This window comes from Phyllobates terribilis, unplaced genomic scaffold (assembly GCF_046119375.1).
Source record: "Phyllobates terribilis strain yellow unplaced genomic scaffold, ASM4611937v1 Scaffold_167__1_contigs__length_4167997, whole genome shotgun sequence".
Classification (NCBI taxonomy): Eukaryota; Metazoa; Chordata; class Amphibia; order Anura; family Dendrobatidae; genus Phyllobates; species Phyllobates terribilis.
The window spans coordinates 221,909-240,667 of record NW_027362927.1 but is presented as its reverse complement, the minus strand read 5'-3'; positions in this window follow the sequence as shown (position 1 = coordinate 240,667).

Sequence of the window (18,759 nt, the reverse complement as noted above, 5' to 3'; positions counted from 1 at the left end):
TTGAAGTCACTTTGAGGGGTCTTTATGACTGAAAATACCCAAAAGTGACACCATTCTTAAAACTGCACCCCTCAGTGAATCGGGTCATCATGGCAACATCCGGGAAGCCGCGGCACACATTGCTGGAAGCTGGCAGGAGAGGTGACTATCCCGATCACCTCCCCTTGCCCCCGCAATGCTGCGAACGACTTCGATCGCAGCATTGCGGGGGTTAATGTGTGGGACCTCTCCCAGCACATAGCACCGGGTGTCAACTGTGACAATCAGTTGACACCCGGCGGCGATCACGCCCGCACAGCCTGTGTGCGCGATCACAAAGATGTACTAATACGTATCAGGCTCTTAAGTCCCAGGGCGCAGATACGTATCAGTACGTCTTGGGCTTTAAAGAAGTTAAAATGATGTGTAAATGGGAAAAGTCACAAAACTTTGCAACTTTTCAGGAGCTTTATGCCAGTTTTCTGGCAAAAACACTGGTGAATCGGGTTCATAATCTCTAATCCTTTCAGCTCCCTTTAATTAGACTACTTTCAACAAACTAATTATAAGTATTGGGTCTGTTTTTTTTTAATGCTTTTAAAATAATTGTAAATATTTTCAACCCCCTTTTGTTATAAGGATTTCCCAAAAATTAGCTAATCATAGGTTGTCCTGCATTCGTGACAGTGATTGACTGCGCGGTCACTTGGAAGTTTACATTGGCATCACTACAGGGCCGGTAAAGAAGGACTGTCAGGGACCCCCAGAGTGTGGTAAAATGCGCCAACTAATTCATAATTCATTTAATTCTCACACAATATACTAAGTTAGTGTAAGTCTACAAAAAAGCAACAAAACTTGGTGCTAAAAAAATTGAGCATAACTTTTTGAAAAATGAACCAGGTTATGCCAAATCTTACATATTTTGTGACTTTGTGATCAGTTATCAACACAAATATTTTACTCAAATTACCAGATCGATGGATAAGCATTGGGACTTTTCCCTAAATCTCTCCAAAACATCACCGCTTATAGAAGACCACCCTCATATCCAGATCAGATTTTCTGTGAGAGATGCCCAGATTCACAATATAGTATGCATACTGGCCATCTATGAGAAGTCCACCCCAATGGAAGTCCAGTTATTAAAGAGGATTTTACTGTTTATATAAGGGGCAGACAATGACAGTGAAGGGCCCTTAATCAGGACTTCTGATCTGGGCCCCCCACCCTCCATCAGGCACCACCTACATATACATTTCCATGTATATTTATATTAGGCACACATATAAAATTTGCACATGCTAATACTCTATACACATTTTAACGTATGCATATACATAGTGCACACAAACATAAAATACGGACATACACATAAGATGCACATACACAGTATAGAGTCCCGGTAGTCCTCATAGTTTTAAGCATGGACCCTGGCAAATTGTAGACGGACTTTTATTGTTCATGGGCTTTAAGGGAGAGAGGCTTCCTTTGTGGAGGACACTCATGAATGCCATTCATTTGCAGTGTACACCGTGTCGTGTCATGGAAAACACTCGCCCTGGTTTGGCTTTCTACTTCTTCAGCTAATAGCAATGAATTTGCCTGTCGATTTTCTTCTCATCAGAAGATGCTTTTGTTTAGATGTTAACTTCCATCTGACTGATAAGAAAAGCTTTGCTGATCTTCTTGTAGACTTCACATTTTTTATAAAGAATTTATTTTCTTTCTCAGAAATGTCTTGTGACATTTCTCTTCTATGTGGTGCCACTTACCCTTCTCATCAGAGGACGCTTTTGTTTAGGTGTTAACTTCCAAAGTCGGCCTGGACGTCTCTGTAAGATGGTTGCAGTTCCATCTTTGTTATAGTTTTGCATCACTTTTGCTACAGTATTCTGACTGATAAGTAAAGTTTTGCTGATCTTCTTGTAGACTTCACATTTATTGCAAAGAAATTATTTTCTTTCTCAGGTTTTGTGACATTTCCCTTCTATGTGGTGCCATTGCTGATAGCATGAAATGGGAAGGAGTTTTCTTTATTAAGTAACTTCCTTTTACAGACACCTGTCTGCTGGACATCTGTTTAATGAATAATTACACTTACCTGTGGTTCAGTTCTTGTTAATTAGAATTTTGTTGTCTAAACTTAGCTTTTCTCTTAAGACTGTTACTGGGATGTTCTCATTTTTGAAACATGATCTTGAATGAGTTTGTTAAGAAAATTACTTTTTTGGGGTCTGCAAAATACCAAACCTTGTTTGCATTCAATGGCTCAAATTTGCGAGAGTATTTTGTAGTATGGTATCCCATATAAAATGATGATTCTGAAAGGAAACTACAGGTTTGCTGACAAATCTATTTGGGTGTACTGATTTATGCTAAACACTGTATATATATATATATATATATATATATATATATATATATATATATATATATAAACCTTATAAGTTTGGTATCACAGTAATCGTACTACTGACTCTGAATCATTTTGTCAGTTTGTTTTTACAACACAATACACACTGTAAAATGAAGGAACCCAAACCTTGCATTTTTTCTCATTTTTCAACACATTATATGATAAAATGAATGGTGTTGTTTAAAACTACAACACTAAGCGTCAGCACACTGTGATTTGCTGATCTGTAAGATGCGTTCTTTGTGCTGTGAAAATACACAGCTGTGATATCTCACCAAATATTCATAGTGGGAACTTAAAATTATGTTTTTCTGCCATGATTAAGGATGGTTTGGATGTATGAAACATGTTGACCTTTTATTTCTATCTTTGTGGAATTAAGGCTGCATGAACCAGTCACCAACCATTATCTGTATATGTACAAATATTAAGTGCTACTGAGTGCTGTAGGAAAAACTTAGAATAGTGAGGTGATTTGATAGTCCTGCCACAAATAATCTGTTTCTACTGCACACTTAAAATCTCTGATAATGGGAATGAACCTGATTGCCTGCAGTAGTGCACTCCTGAGAGCTGGTGCAGCAGAGAAAATGTCTTGGACATGAGAGTGGGAGGTCCTGATTATGGAGGATGTTAATCTTAGCTCATTGGAGTGTAGATATGGTAGAGATGCAGGACTGTGCAGCAGTGTGGAGAGGTTTGTGGATGAGTGTAATGACTGGTACAGGGTGGAGGCACCAGTGTAACTGCTGGACAGAAATATGAGACTGCTGCATTAAGGATAATGAGAAATACATTTAGTGAGAAGAAGAGCAATTAGTGAGTTACAAGTATTTGTGAATTCAAGACAAAAAGGAATCAGAGCAACAGTAACAGATTTTACTTTTTTTTAATTAATAATGGGATGAATATAATCGTGAACATTATCAATAGACTAAATCAAAGTCAGGAAGATAGCCGAGGTCAGATACCAGGTGATCAGTAAATGACAAGTCAGACGAGCAGTATGAATACCGCGGAGCCCGATGACAGAGGCGTTACTGAAACTTGTCCAGGTTGACCAGTCAGAAGGCCACAGGTAGATGGTGAAGGTCCTTGCATACAGCTCCAGCAGTGATGATGGATCTGCTGGACTTCAGGGCGCTGGATGCTTAGGTGTCCCGTCTTTTAGATGGTTTTAGGGCAACAGTGACAGCATGCAAATGCGCGAGCAGCCCTGGATAATCCACGCCGGCAGGATGATAAGATCCGGCGGAAGATGGAACCTATGAGAAGAGAAATAAATATAATGTAAGTGATGGGACTCCATATTACATGATAATGCTGTGCAGTCACTGTGGCCGGACGGCAGAGGAATATTATCATACAGAGGTCAGGGGTCATTGTCAGCAATCATACATGTGACAATCCCATCACTGACAGATGACATCTACTCCACATGAATTATTCTCACTGACATCACACAACATGGAGTTGATTCTCACACTTACCTCGTCTCTTTTTCCCATTTTTTCCATTTTCTGAGTTTTGTTGCTCCATACTCAGATTTATTGCCGATTTTCTTTCTTCATGAGATGGAAATTCTGATGAAAAATGAAAAAAAAAAATCAATAACAATATATTTTTATAGGATCTGCTTTGTCATAATATGGATAACATAAGAAACCTATAGTATTGTATAAAACCATGTGGGAATATTTGAGCCTTGAAGTCAACATTCACATTGCTGGTGCTGTAGACATGTACATACCTGGCAATGGGGACGAGGGTGGCAAGATGGTAACAGCATCGTCTGTATTACATACAGGAACAGATACTTTCTGCCTGTTTGAAGAAGAAAAACATGTAAATCTCAATAAAACTCCATATAAAAGGGGTTGTCTCACTAGAAGAACACCGACTATAAGGACTAGTAGGACATATGACTGTCATAGTGGGGAAGGTCTTCTGCTCAAGACTACCTTTTATAGAGAGCTGAGAGGAAAACAACTACCAAGAATGGCCGGCATTTCATACTACATCTCTCCTACAGTGAGGGCAGCACTAAAAGTGCATGACCGGCCACAATTATGGGCTGTTATCTCCAACAATTCCGAAAGCTGAAAGCACAATGACCCATAACCATGGGGCGGTGGATGCTGCATTTGATATTATGGTATTTATGTCCTATATTTGATGTTGTGCACATATATCAGCCTGGAGCTCCCAGTAATGACCCCATAATCTACTCACATTTCTGAGATGTTTGTGTTGGATTCTGGTGTACACTCTGGAGGGGCCTTGGGATCCTCGTTGTTCACCATCCCGTTAGTGGTGGTAGAGTGCTAAATGTGGATAACAATAAGTTATTAAATATATATACTTTTTCATTTTGTAGATCCTTTTTTGTACATATTTTGGATTTATCGATCACATACTTACTTTAGAAAGCCTCTCAGAAGATGATGATGCAAATATTCGGAAGATAAAGTTCTCATCGTCCTCACTTGTGCCCTCCTTATCCTCTGAGATCAGATGGTTGTTTTCATCAGAGTGATCTACAAGACATAGGTAAGGAAGGATTGTTAGAGGGTGTCAGTATAACAGAGTCGCTATATCTCACTAGGTTACTAGATGATACAACGTAATATACAGAATACATGAAAAAAAACTCCTGTACAAAATTAGGGAAATAGGGATACAGTACGAACCCATGGTCAACATAGCTGAGATCCATGAAACATGGATAACATAGTAGACCAGAAAAACCATGTGGAAATATTTGAGCCTTGAAGTCAACATTCACATTGTTGGTGCTGTAGACATGTACATACCTGGCAATGGGGACGAGGGTGGCAAGATGGTAACAGCATAGTCTGTATTACATACAGGAACAGATTCTTTCTGCCTGTTTGAAGAAGAAAAACATGTAAATCGTAAGTAAACACAGTATAAAATGGGTTGTCTCACTATAAGAACACTGACTATAAGGCCTAATAGGACATATGACTGTCATAGTGGGGAAGGTTTTCTGCTCCAAACTACCTTATATGGATCAGAACACAACTACCAAGAATGTCTGGCAAGTAATACTACAGCTCTCCTACAGAGTAGGCAGTGCTAAAAATGCATGACCTGCCACAATTATGGGCTGTTATCTTCTGCGTTTTCTGAAGCCAAAAGTACAATGACCGTTAACCATGAAGCGGTGAATGCTGCATTTGATATTCTGTTATTTATGTCCTATATTTGGTGTTGTGTACATAGATCAGCCTGGAACTCCCAGTAATGACCCTTTCTAATCTACTCACATTTCTGAGATGTTTGTGTTGGTTTCTTGTGTATACTCTGGAGGGGCATAGGGATCCTCATTGTTCACCATCCTGGTAGCGATGGTACAGAGCTAAATTCGGATAAAAATAAGATATAAAATATTTTTTTATGTACTTTTAGAGTTTTTTTTATTTTTTTTTTACATATTTTGGATTTATTAATCACATACTTACTTTACAAAGCTTTTCAGAAGATGACGTAAAATTTTGGAAGTCAAGGCTCTCATTGTTCTCACTTGTGCCTTCCTCATCCTTTGAGACCAGATGTTTGTTTATATCAGAATGATCTACAAGAAATAGGTAATGAAGTATTATTAGAGGTTGTCAGTATAACACAGTCACTATTTATCACTAATATTAATGGGAACAGATGATCACATATTAGGGAAGATGAGACAAACAGTTGCTTAGTCTAGATGACGTCTCCTTCTACTTACTGATAAATAAGCTGGTGTCTGCGTCTGAAACAAGCTGAGGAACATACTCCAGCTCCTGGCTCAGAATGTTGTCAAAGTCCAAGTCACTCAGGAATGGATGAACCTTGATCTCAAATGCTCCTCCTAGAAAAAGAAAAACAAAAGTGATGCGGACATAGCCAGGGATGGCTCCATATCTGAACAGTTTATCGTAATCTGAGCTAATGACAAAACTGAGCCAACATGAAGGAAATAAACTGAAAGTCTTAGTGTGGAGAACTAGAAATACAATAGATAAGCTGATAGAGAAATGCTGATCTTCATGGACATGAGCGATATGTCCTTGGTCTAATAAGGGAATATTAATACTAGTATATCTGTTACCTGTCCCAAGTCTACGCACAGGATTTCTTCTGAGCAGCTCAGTGATGAGATTCTGAGCATCCAGGGGTGGAGCGCGATCACAATTCCAAATTAGTTCTCCTGTTACATAGAAAATTACAGAAAATGAAACCTCTTTACTGGACTGTAACATAAAGCAAAGGAAATAACTAAACAAATGTAACCAATAAACGCAATGATCGGATTATTCTACTCACCAATGACAACCCTTTTATAAAGCTCAGTGAGGGAATCAGCATTAAATGGTACACATCCCAGCAGGAATTTATACAGGATGATCCCCAATGACCACCAGTCAACAGGTCTTCCATAGCCTTCTTTCAGGATGATCTCTGGGGCTATGTAACATGGGGTGCCACAGAACTGGAAACCAACAGAACATAGAGATGAGAATCAATGAAACAATTATTATGACAAGATATCATCGTTAAAACACAATGCAGAAGATAAAATATTAGTGGAAAAGTTCTCTAGAAAGGAAGAACGTAGAGAAGAGACAATAGTGTGATGAGATTTGCAAATAACAAGCTAAGTTCTTGTAGGTGATGCTGACCTCACGGTCCTGGAACTCTCTGGAGATGTCCACTGCTAATTCCTTGTAGGTGTTGGTTTTCGGTATCATTAGACCAAGTTTTGAAATCCCAAAATCGGTAACTTTAATATGTCCAGTAGATGTAATCAGGAGGCTGCAAAAGAGAAGATGGTTTTAGCCTCACAGACTGAATGATAATAAATGACAACTTTCCCCACTTTATTATACTACGGGGGCGCTTACTTTTCCGGCTTCAGGTCTCTGTGCACCACACCGTAACTATGCAGGTATTCCACGGCAAGTACCGCCTCTGCAAAGTACAAGCGGGCCATGGGGACAGAGAAAGGACCCCTGGTGCTTAGAAGGGTCCCACAGTCTCCACCTATAGAAGAAAGGAAATATGACCGGTGAGGGGTTTATACAGAAGATAACCTTGATATACCACGAGCAGATAACCATGATGTATAATGAGCAGTGAGCGGAAACATCCTGGGGAGATCACACAGATAGTGGCGTACATAGAAATCACAAGACCCCATATCAAAAGTTGTAATTGCCCCCCACCCTAAAAAATAAAAAATAAATATATTTATATCCCTGTTGAAGCAGCTTGGTGTTCTCACCAGCAATACAACTTTTATGGCCATTTTAGAGTATGATGCTCCCAAAAATGCCCACACTCACACTCAATGAGTATGGTATCCCCACAGTGAATCCTCCTAAGGAGGCCACCACTTAGAAGGAGGCCAGCCACAACCCCCTACTCGGTGTGATGGCACCCACAGCAACCCTCCCACTCAGGATAATGGTTCCCACAGTCCCTCACACAATATAATGGTCCGCATAACTCCCCACTCAGTATGATGTCCCCACACAGAATGGGGGCCTCCATATAGAGTGAGGACCCCCACAGCACCCCACTTAATATGATGACCTCCACTCAGCATTCACAGTCCCCCCATATCTAGTCATACGGCCCCCTTTCAGTATTTTGGCCCCTACTAGCCACCTACTCAGTATTTTTGCCCCCACCAGCCCCACCTCCTTGATGAAGCAAATACCGCTGAAATTGTGATGACAGGTGGAGGGATGCTGCCCACTGCCGAGCGTCGACAGACCCCCTCCGACTGATGAGCCCCATAGCGCCCCTGCACCAAGATCAATGAATTTACGAGCATCTTGGTAATAGATAACCTATAGTAAATGCTCTGTGGGGAAGTAACCAACAATGTCCTAATGATATGAGCAGTGATAAGATGAAAGCAGACATGGGCTGAATATAATACAATAGATGTGTCTTACCTCCTACATACTCCATGACCATACACAGGTGAGATCTAGTTGGAAAGGAGCAGAGCATGGAGACCACAAAGGGACAATCAGCAAATGTTAAGATGTCCCTCTCCAGAAAGGCCCATTCCAATCTCTGTGCAGTATTTAGGTTCCGCTTAGCCATTTTCTTCATAGCAAAGGTCTGGTGTGAGTCTTTATGATGCACTAAGTAGACGGCCCTGGAGAGAAGGAGAATCCATCGGTTATAATAAATCCTTATTAATAATCCATCTATAGAAATCATTATATGTTTGATACTGGTATCCAAGGGGTAACATTTCTCCTTGCGGAGAGTGACATGTTAAGCTTGTCAAGGTGAGGAGACTTTTAAGCCTCAATGATCCTCTGGGAAATGTGCAATTTGTCTCTTCAGAGAGGAAGAGAACTAGAACTCTAGTGCCACCTATAGGAAGTAGTAATCCTAAAAGTCAATATCGACCCTTTAACGAGCCTTATCACATGACATGGAATAATAGCCATAACCAAAATCTCAATTTTCAGACACTATGTTTTGGGGTACAAGCACTCATCAGTGCAAAGTGTGAGATATGGTTTGGCTGGGTGAGAGGCATCTGACCGGGATCCAAGCGGTAACGTTTCTCCTTGCGGAAAAAGCCATGTTAAGCATGTCAAGGTGAGGAGAATTGCTCTTCTGGGAAATATGCAAATTGTCTCTTTTCAGAGAGGAAGAGAACTAGCACCCTAATGCCACCTATAGGAAGTAGCAATCCTATTTCCCAAAGGAGCATTGCGGCTTAAAAGTCTCCTCATGTCCGCAAGGAGAAACGTCAACCCCTTGGATACCGGTCAGATACCTCTCACCCAGTCAAACCATATCTCACACTTTGCACTGAAGAGTGGCAGTACCCCAGAACACAGTTCCTGCAAATTGAGATTTTGGTTTTGGCTATTATCCTAAGTCATGTGACAAGGCTTGTTAAAGGGTCGATATTGACTTTTAGGATTGCTACTTCCTATAGGTGGAGTTCTAGTTTGCTTCCTCTCTGAAGAGACTTGCTACTTCCTATAGGTGGAGTTCTAGTTTGCTTCCTCTCTGAAGAGACAATTTGCATATGTTTAATACTAGAAGTCTGGCCGCCACTATAAATCCACATCTAGAAATACATAAAATAGCACTACATAGATCACCTATGGGAGGTCTCCACAATGCCACTTCTGCCGGAGCCATCACCCAGGTCACATTATAGATACGAGAATCTATCGAAATTCTCTTTGGGCAGATTCGCTATAACTGACCAAATACAGTTTAGTGCAAATAAAATTGGTCCAAAATGAATGTGCTCCAGGGCTCTCTTCTGCTGCTGAGGCCAGTGATTGGGCCTACATGGTCATGGTGGAGGGTGTAGATGTCATTGACGTCAATATGGTGTCACCCTTCATGTGACCATGTGTAGCCAACTTCTCTGATCAGCTTCATAATTGAGCCCCCCCATCAAAACAAAGATCAGAGTGGAGAGCAGAAAAGCTCAGGTGGAGGAGGCAGCATAAGAACAGATGAGGGTCTAGCACAGGCGAATGTAATAATATTATATTATTATATATTATATTATATGTAATTATATTATTTAAATCGCTTTCCTTACAGTTTGATTTGCTACAGATCATATAATTTCCCTATGATAACACTGAATGGCAGAGTGCAGGGGCAGAAGCATTGTCATAGGGAACCCTGAGAAATGTGGATTATGGCAACAGAAATCTCACCCAAAATTTCCACTGCTGATGAGTTTGGAAGTTTCATAGTCGCTCATATGCGGCTTTCTCGCCGGAACCAATGAATCCATCACGCTCTATAAAAGAATAAGAAATAATACTGATTTATTGAAGATGCAGGAAAAAAGTTACAGATGCAAAAACTTCTCCCCCCATATTATGTCCCAGATGATTTACACTGATATAATGTTGGGAGGATACAAACCGGACGCTGGGCAGAACTGGCGCTAGCACCCAGCACACCCAGGCAAGTGCCGGGGCCCTGAGTAGGCGAGGGGCCCACTTGCTGTCGGGCACCCTGGCGCGCTATGGGACCGGTGAGCAGAGGAGAGTGGTGCCAGCGCCAGCTAGTGGGCCTTGCTCCCCCCCCCCCAATGCTTTCCCAGAACCACGGCCAGCACAATACTTACCTCTCCACAGCTGGTGAGCAGTGAGGTGAGCATTTGATTTTTTTTTTTTATGTATGGAGGTATGGGGCATTATATGGGGGGAGAAGTGACATCCTGCATGGGGCATTATATGGGGGGGAGGTAGGGACATCCTGCGTGGGGTATTATATGGGGGGGGAGAAGTGACATCCTGCATGGGGCATTATATGGGGGGGAGTGACATCCTGCATGGGGCATTATATGGGGTGAGAGGTGACATCCTGCATGAGGCATTATATGGGGGGGACATCCTGCATGGGGCATTATATAGGGGGGTGACATCCTGCATGGGGTATTATATGAGGGGGAGAAGTGACATCCTGCATGGGTCATTATATGGGGGGGGAAGTGACATCCAGCATAGGGCTTTATATGGGGTGAGAGTTGACATTCTGCATGGGGCATTATATGGGGGGTGACATCCTGCATGGGGCATTATATGGGGGGAGTGACATCCTGCATGGGGTATTATATGGGGGGAGAAGTAACATCCTGCATGGGGCATTATATGGGGTGAGAGGTGACATCCTGCATGGGGCAATATATGGGGTGAGAGGTGACATCCTACATGGGGCAGTATGTGTTGGGGGGACATCCTGCATGGGGCATTATATGGGGGGGTGACATCCTGCATGGGGCATTATATGGGGGGTGACATCCTGCATGGGCCATTATGTGGGGTGGGACATCCTGCATGGAGCATTATGTGGGGGGGACATTCTGCATGGGGAATTATATGGGGGGTAACATCCTGCATGGGGCATTATGTGGGGGGGATATCCTGCATGGGGCATTATGTATGGGGGACATCCTGCATGGGGCATTATGTGGGGTTGGACATCCTGCATGGGGCATTATGTGGAGGGGACATCCTGCATGGGGAATTATATGGGGGGTGACATCCTGCATGGGCCATTATGTGGGGGGGCACAGCCTGCATGGGGCATTATGTGGGGGGCACAGCCTGCATGGGGCATTATGTGGGAGGGACATTCTGCATGGGGAATTATATGGGGGGTGACATCCTGCATGGGCCATTATGTGGGAGGGGGACATCCTGCATGGGGCATTATGTGGGGGGGGGGGGCACAGCCTGCATGTGGCATTATGTAGTGGGTCAAAGCCTGCATGGGGCATTATGTGGGGGTCACAGCCTGCATGGAGCATTATGTGGGGGGTCAAAGCCTGCATGGGGCATTATGTGGGGGGCACAGCCTGCATGGGGCATTATGTGTGGGGTCACAGCCTGCATGGGGCATTATATGGGGGCACAGCCTGCGTGGAGCGTTTTATGGGGTCCATTATTCTATATGGAGCAATATATGGAGCTCATAATACGGTATAGAGGACTATGTGGTGCCATTATACTGTGTGGAGGACATTACTGTCCGGTCTGCACTGTGAGCTGTGAGGATTCGCCGCTTTCTGAGTTATTGTGGAATTTACAATAGATATCGCTCATGTAATGTAAGAAGTGAATTTTCGGGCTTGTACTATATATATATATATATTTATCTGCGGTATCTGTGCATCATGAATCGTGGTATATGTTAAAGGGGCCACTGAGACTCTTTCGCCCAGGGCCCACGAAATCCTGGAGCCACCCTGCAACGGTCATCATACATTACTATAACATTCTGGATAATGTGGGAGATCACACAGAGGAGGACTTACAGGTAATCTGTCACCAGGTGTTTGCTATGTATTCTGAAAGCACCATGATGTAGGGGCAGAGACCCTGATTCCAGTGATGTGTTACTTACTAGGCTGTGTGTGGCTGTTTCAATAAAATCAGTAGATTATCACTAGAAGACTATCTGTCTAGCCAGGTAGTCCTATTGCTCTGTACCCCTGCCTCCACCACTGATTAGCAGCTTTCTGCCTATGCACAGTGTACACAGAAAGCTGCCAATCAATGGTGTGGGCGGGGTTATACAAGACTCAGCATTCAGAGCTCTGCAGCAGAAAAAAATAGTGATTTTATCACAACTGCTCCACCGAGTAAAGTAATCAACACATGGAATCAGGGTCTCTGTCCCTGCATCATGCTTCTCTCAGACCAAATAGCATAAACCTGGTGACAGATTCCCTGTAATTCAAATGTAATTAACACCATAGGGTCATCTACACTTAGAATAGAGACGTCCCATGGTTGTATGGGGGATAATACTGGACGAGTCATTCACACCCCATGATCTGATGACACACACGCATCCCCCTCTATGATACTTACGGATTCTTGGATCTCCGGGATCTCACTAATTCCATTGTTAGGATTCGACAGCTCAGTTGTTTCTAAAATAATGATGAAGAAATGAAATGTATTAGAGGATATTATTCCTACATAGATAATACAGCAATATAACGGAGAAATGACAAGATGTCTGTAAATGGGATTAATACTCGTTATATGGGGATTCTAAATATGAGAATATACGGGGAATCCATAGATAAATGTAATGTAAATGATGGAGGAACCCCTTCATAAATAACAAAAGACTGACCATCACTTCCGAAAAGAAAATGGGTGTGAACAGGTGCATACTAAGAGTAGCCATCCAAATACATAACTAACAAAGTTGCACTCTGTAACGCTATAGCATGTAAACATGAAATAAATGAAATTTGAATTGCATTACTGCTGTAGAAAATAGGATAAAAGGAAGATACTTAGCGCATAATTTGGCCAATTCATGCATGGCCAGCAGCCACGGCAAGGCGACCTTCTTTTTCTGGGTGCATGCCAAGTAGCCACGGCAAGGTGACCTTTTTTTTTGCTGGGTGCATGCCCAGCAGTCACGGCAAGACGACCTTCTTTTGCTGGGTGCATGCCCAGCAGTCACGACAAGGCGACCTTCTTTTGCTTGGTGCATGCCCAGCAGTCACGACAAGGCGACCTTCTTTTGCTGGGTGCATGCCTAGCAGCCACGGCAAGGCGACCTTCTTTTGCTCGGTGCATGCCCAGCAGTCACGGCAAGGCAACCTTTTTTGCTGGGAACCTATCTCCACCCATCAGCCCGGGGTGGTTTTAATTACAACAGGATCCTACCTACCCATATAAATGTAGGCTTCAGCCTAGGAGAGGATTCACATTAGGAGAGGATTCCAACAAAAAGATCGCCTTGTCATTGGCTGCTGGGCATTCATGAATTGGCCAAATTATGTGCTCAGTATCTTAGTTTTTTCCCATTTTCTAGAGCAGTAATGCAATTTAAATTTAATTTATTTCATGTTACTTGCTATAGCACTGCAGAATGGACCCTCCATCACATGAATGAGGAAGCCCCCACCCACGCTGCACATACGAGTGATGGTAAGAGAGCTGAAACATAGGAGAGATTTGCAAATTAGCCTGGAAGTGCACTGGGGGCGTGTCACTGCACTTGGATTTCTTCTTTCACGCCCCCAGCGCACTTCCATTCTGATTTGTATATGGTGTCTACTTTACATTTCTCCTGACTGGCACATTGGATTTCTACAAACAATTATTATTAGGGGACAATGGCCTATACCGTCAAACCACTACTTCTATATGTAACAATGTGCTGCCAGGTTCCCATTACACAGAGTAGAGAGTAAATCTAACATTATCCTCCGTCCTCTGTAATATCTGGACATTCCTTGTAGAAGGTCGGGTGATCGCTCACCTGTAATCAGATCGCTGTTCAGCTCCGGCTGACTCCTATTAGGGTCAGGGATTTTCGGGGTCACATTTTTCCCATATTTGGCGTCGCCTCCTGTTGTTTCCTGATAGATATAATATATATAATTACTATGTGGAAGATTTCACTAAATCACCAAATACATAAATCATGAAGGACTAAACCAACATTTACAGATGCACCAATTGTAACGATACAAATCCCGCGCCATCTTCAGACCTTTTCTCAGAAAGTCTCCTCAGATACGGTGGATTAAGATACGTCTATTAATATTGATCCTTACCGGGCGTTCCAATGAGCGTTCTAGTATAGACAGGACTTTTTCAGCCAGTTCTTTAAAGACAGCCAAATCTTCAGTCTGAGATCTTTCTTCAGCCTATAAAGAAGGAAAAATGGAAAGGAGAATTTTGAGATGAGAGCGGTCAGAATGGAGGCGGAAATTGTATGTGACATCGGTTCTCTGTCTGCAGATACAATGACTACATACTGTATTTGGGGACTCGTTGTGTTTTACCGTATTTTTTGGACTATAAGATGCCTTTTTTCCAAAATTTTTGACCTCCCTTCTAACACTCTCGCACCCCTCCAATCTATCCTAAACTCTGCTGTCTGACTAATCAACCTGTCCCCCCGCTATTCCCTGGCTTTTCCCCTCGCTCCGCCAATCCCTTCACTGGCTCTACATTACCCAGAGACTCCAGTTCAAGACCCTAACCTTGGCATGCAAAGCCACCCACAACCTGTCTCCTACATATATCTGTGACCTAGTCTCCCGGTACTTACCTGCACGCAACCTCCGATCCTCACAAGATCTTCTTCTCTACTCCCCTCTTATCTCCTCTTCCCACAATCGCATACAAGATTTCTCCCGTGCATCCCCCCTACTCTGGAACTCTCCACCCCAGCATATCAGACAGATTATTAATAATAATAATTGTCTGAATGTAGCTTACCAGGGGGGTGGCTGTGGTGGAGTGAGGTCACAGGAGGTAGGGTCACTGCTGTAGGAAGCCGGCAGTAGAAGTGGGGCGCTGCTGCGGGCCCCGAGCTGGGAGGAGCGGGGTATCCAGGAGGTGCGAGGCTGCGGGCCCTCGGCTTCAAGGAAATGTTAGCGGTGATTTAGGAGGGGAGTCCCCGCTCTGCCCATTGAATTTCTGGCGGTGGGCTTCAGGCAAATGGCCGCTGGAGGCAGTGCATGTGCAGATTTAGATCTCGGCTCAATGAGGAGCTGAGATCTCAATCTGCGTATTGGCCATCTCCAGCAGCCTACTTCTTGAAGCCCACTGCAGAGAAATCAATAAGCAGAGCAGGGCCTCCCCTCCTGAATTACCGCTAACATTTCCTTGAAGCCCAGGGCCCGCAGCCTCGCACTTTCTGGACACCCCGCTCCTCCCAGCTTGGGGCCCGCAGCAGTGCCCCACTCCTACTGCCGACTTCCTGCAGCAGCGACTCTGCCTCCTGTGACCTCGCTCCACTGCCACCACCCCCCTCAGTAAGCAACCGAAAATTCGGACTATAAGACAGGACTATAAGACAGACCCCCATTTTATTATAATAAATGTTTTTCCTATTTACCTCCCAAAAATTTTTGGTGTGTCTTATGGTCTGCAAAATACGATATATTAGAAGAAAAAGCTTCTATCCCTCCATTATTATCTGTTAATATTGAGATGTTCTGTGCAGAGTGTCCGCCACTTACCTGGTGTAGTAATGTCCTGATGTTCTGAAGTAAATCCGTCAGATAGTCTGACGTTAGACGACGTTGTCGGTGTTTGGTCAGGCAATCCTTTACTAGCTCCATCACCAGCCGGTGAGTGAAGCTGAGGACGCCATCGGGTGGTAGAAGCACACTGTTAGGACGATTGATCATAAGGATCAACAATAGTGCTTTTACCTGAGGAATGTCCAAAACAATTCCAGCCATAGTGAAAAACTGCAAGTGCTATCAGTCACTATAGAGCCAAGAAAGGCACGGGTGAGCCTATGTGCATTGTATATATAGCGACTGTGAGCAGTGATGTCACCATCACCTGTGATGTCATCACGGAATCTTGTGATAGAATCTTCATGGAGCAGCTCTGCGCAAATAGAATGCGGCCTGGTAATATATAAAGTGAAAACACCATACAATTAACTACCCATGTTATCATGACCGTTCTATTTTATATCCAATTAGAACACAACCAGGATAAAGGTGTGTTCACAAGCTGGATTTTTGCAGCATTTTTTTTCTACCTCAAAAATCAAAGGAGGCAGGAAAAACGCTGCTTAAAATTCAGGTGTTTTTACTTGTGTTTTTTTTTCCATTCATTTGAATGGGTGAAAAATGCTGCAAAACCTCTGAAAGACTTGACAAGCTGCAGATTTAAAAAAAATGCAAAAAAAGCAGCATGTGAATGAGATTTCAGAAATGTCATTCACTAAGATGGTACTGTAAAACACAGCATTTTTGCTGCAGAAGAAAAAACAGTGAATACACCCTAAAAATATCCTCAGTCATATTATGGGAAATATTGTATATTTAGTATTTATTATCTCACGTGTTTTTCTTCACCATAGAACTTTTAAGGCTGTGTGCCCACTATGCGTTTTTTAGGCGTTTCTGCAGCGTAACTTCCGCCGCGGAAACACTTAAAAAATGCTTGGTGATAGGTCTGCAATGGTCCCCAATAATAATCCGCATGTGCTGTGCACATGCTGCAGAGATTTCCGATGCGGATTATCATTGCGGAAAAATCCGCAGCACGTCCTTTAATTTTGCAGAGTCGCTGCGATTTAGCCGCCATTGACTTGCATTGGAACGCATAACATCCGCATGACTACAAATACACATGTGGATATTATGCGACTCAATGCGTGGATGGTACCCGGGTCTGGAGATGAAGAGACTCTCCTCCAGACCCGGGTACCATAGTACCTGTAGTTAAAATAGAATTAAAATAAAAAATAAACATATACTTACCTTCTGATGGCCCCTGTCTGCTCCCGGCGGTGCTGCTGGCTCTTCGGCTGCTCGCGGTGGTAAAATGACCTTTCATGACGCCATTTAGTCATGTGACAGGTCACGCGACCGCTGACATCGGCGGTCGCGTGACCTGTCACATGACTAAATGACGTCATGGAAGGTCCTTTTACAGCACCGTGATCCGCCGAAGACACCGGACGCACCGGAGAAGGAGATCGAGGACCATCGGAATAAGAGTATAATGGTGTTTTTTTATTTTTCACCATTATTATTCTTTTTTTTTATTATTGATGCTGCATTTGCAACATTGTAACTTGGTCACACTATGTAAATCCATGCCGGTTGCATGGAATTATATAGTGTGACCAAGTTGTCAAGCACTTTTCCAAGTGATGCTAAAATCACTTGGCAAAGCGCTTGACAACCGAGGGAGATGCAGAAACGCTTAGGAAAAATCCGCAGCATTTCTGCATCGTGGTCATATATCCTAACTCATTGGCAAACTGTTATACAAGGCTATATTCACACTAGACGTTTTTTTTGCTGGCTTTTTTATGCAAATTTTCAGCCGCTTTTTACAGTACCAACAAAGTCTATGAGATTTCCGAAATCTCATGCACACAGCTTGCTTATTTGTCCTCAGTATTTTGTGCTTTCCATGGCTTTTTGCAATAGAGTATGTCACTTGTTTCAGCGTTTTTCACCCATTAAAAAAAAGGGTGGTGGAAAAAAATGCTGAAAAAAAGCCTAGTGTGAACATTTTGCTGCGTTTTTAGTGAAAAAAAGCAAGTATGTGACACACATTTATTCCTGTGATTTTCCCAAGTTTAAACCATCTTGTCTTGGTCACCTGAGATAGCAGCTTGGATTATTACAGTTTAATTAAATTAGTGATGCCTACAAAGTAAACATTGGTTGAGCTAAGTGTGAGATTGAACAACACGTGTGGCCCAGGGAGGTGTGAAAATGAACAATGCCTGAGCAACTCAATGGCAAACCATAATGTGAAAGTAAATAGTGTCCTACAAATTCAATGCACTACCAGTGTCTTAGATAAACCATTCCAGACCAATTCACCTCCCCCCCTTGTTACATTTGTAATGTGTACTTTTTCATGAACATATGTCTTGCAATGGTGACCTGTTTTCATGTGTCTATGGTGGAAGCAAAGCTGAACTTTGGGATCCTGAAAAACGCACCAAAAATGCACCAAGAACCACTGCAAAAAAACACACCAAAACCTGCGTTTTGACGCTATTTCTTTCCTGCCAAGAGATTATGTTTTGCTGCAGAAAAAAAACACCTAGTGTGAATATAGCCTAAGACTTACTCTGCCAGCATTAATAGTCAATATTCTGTATACAAATAGGACTCCAATCCAGGTATTCAGTTTATCATAAACATGCCTGAGTTAATCTGCCAAATACACATAGTATGCTTTCTCATAGGTGAAATATAAATCCTGTTAAAGGTCCAAGTTGCAGCAGTTAAGTAGAACAAAACAGACCTCTTCATTCTTTGTAGGTGGAAAAACTTTCGAAATTGTCAGTGTATCAAGTACTTATACTCCTGACTGTAT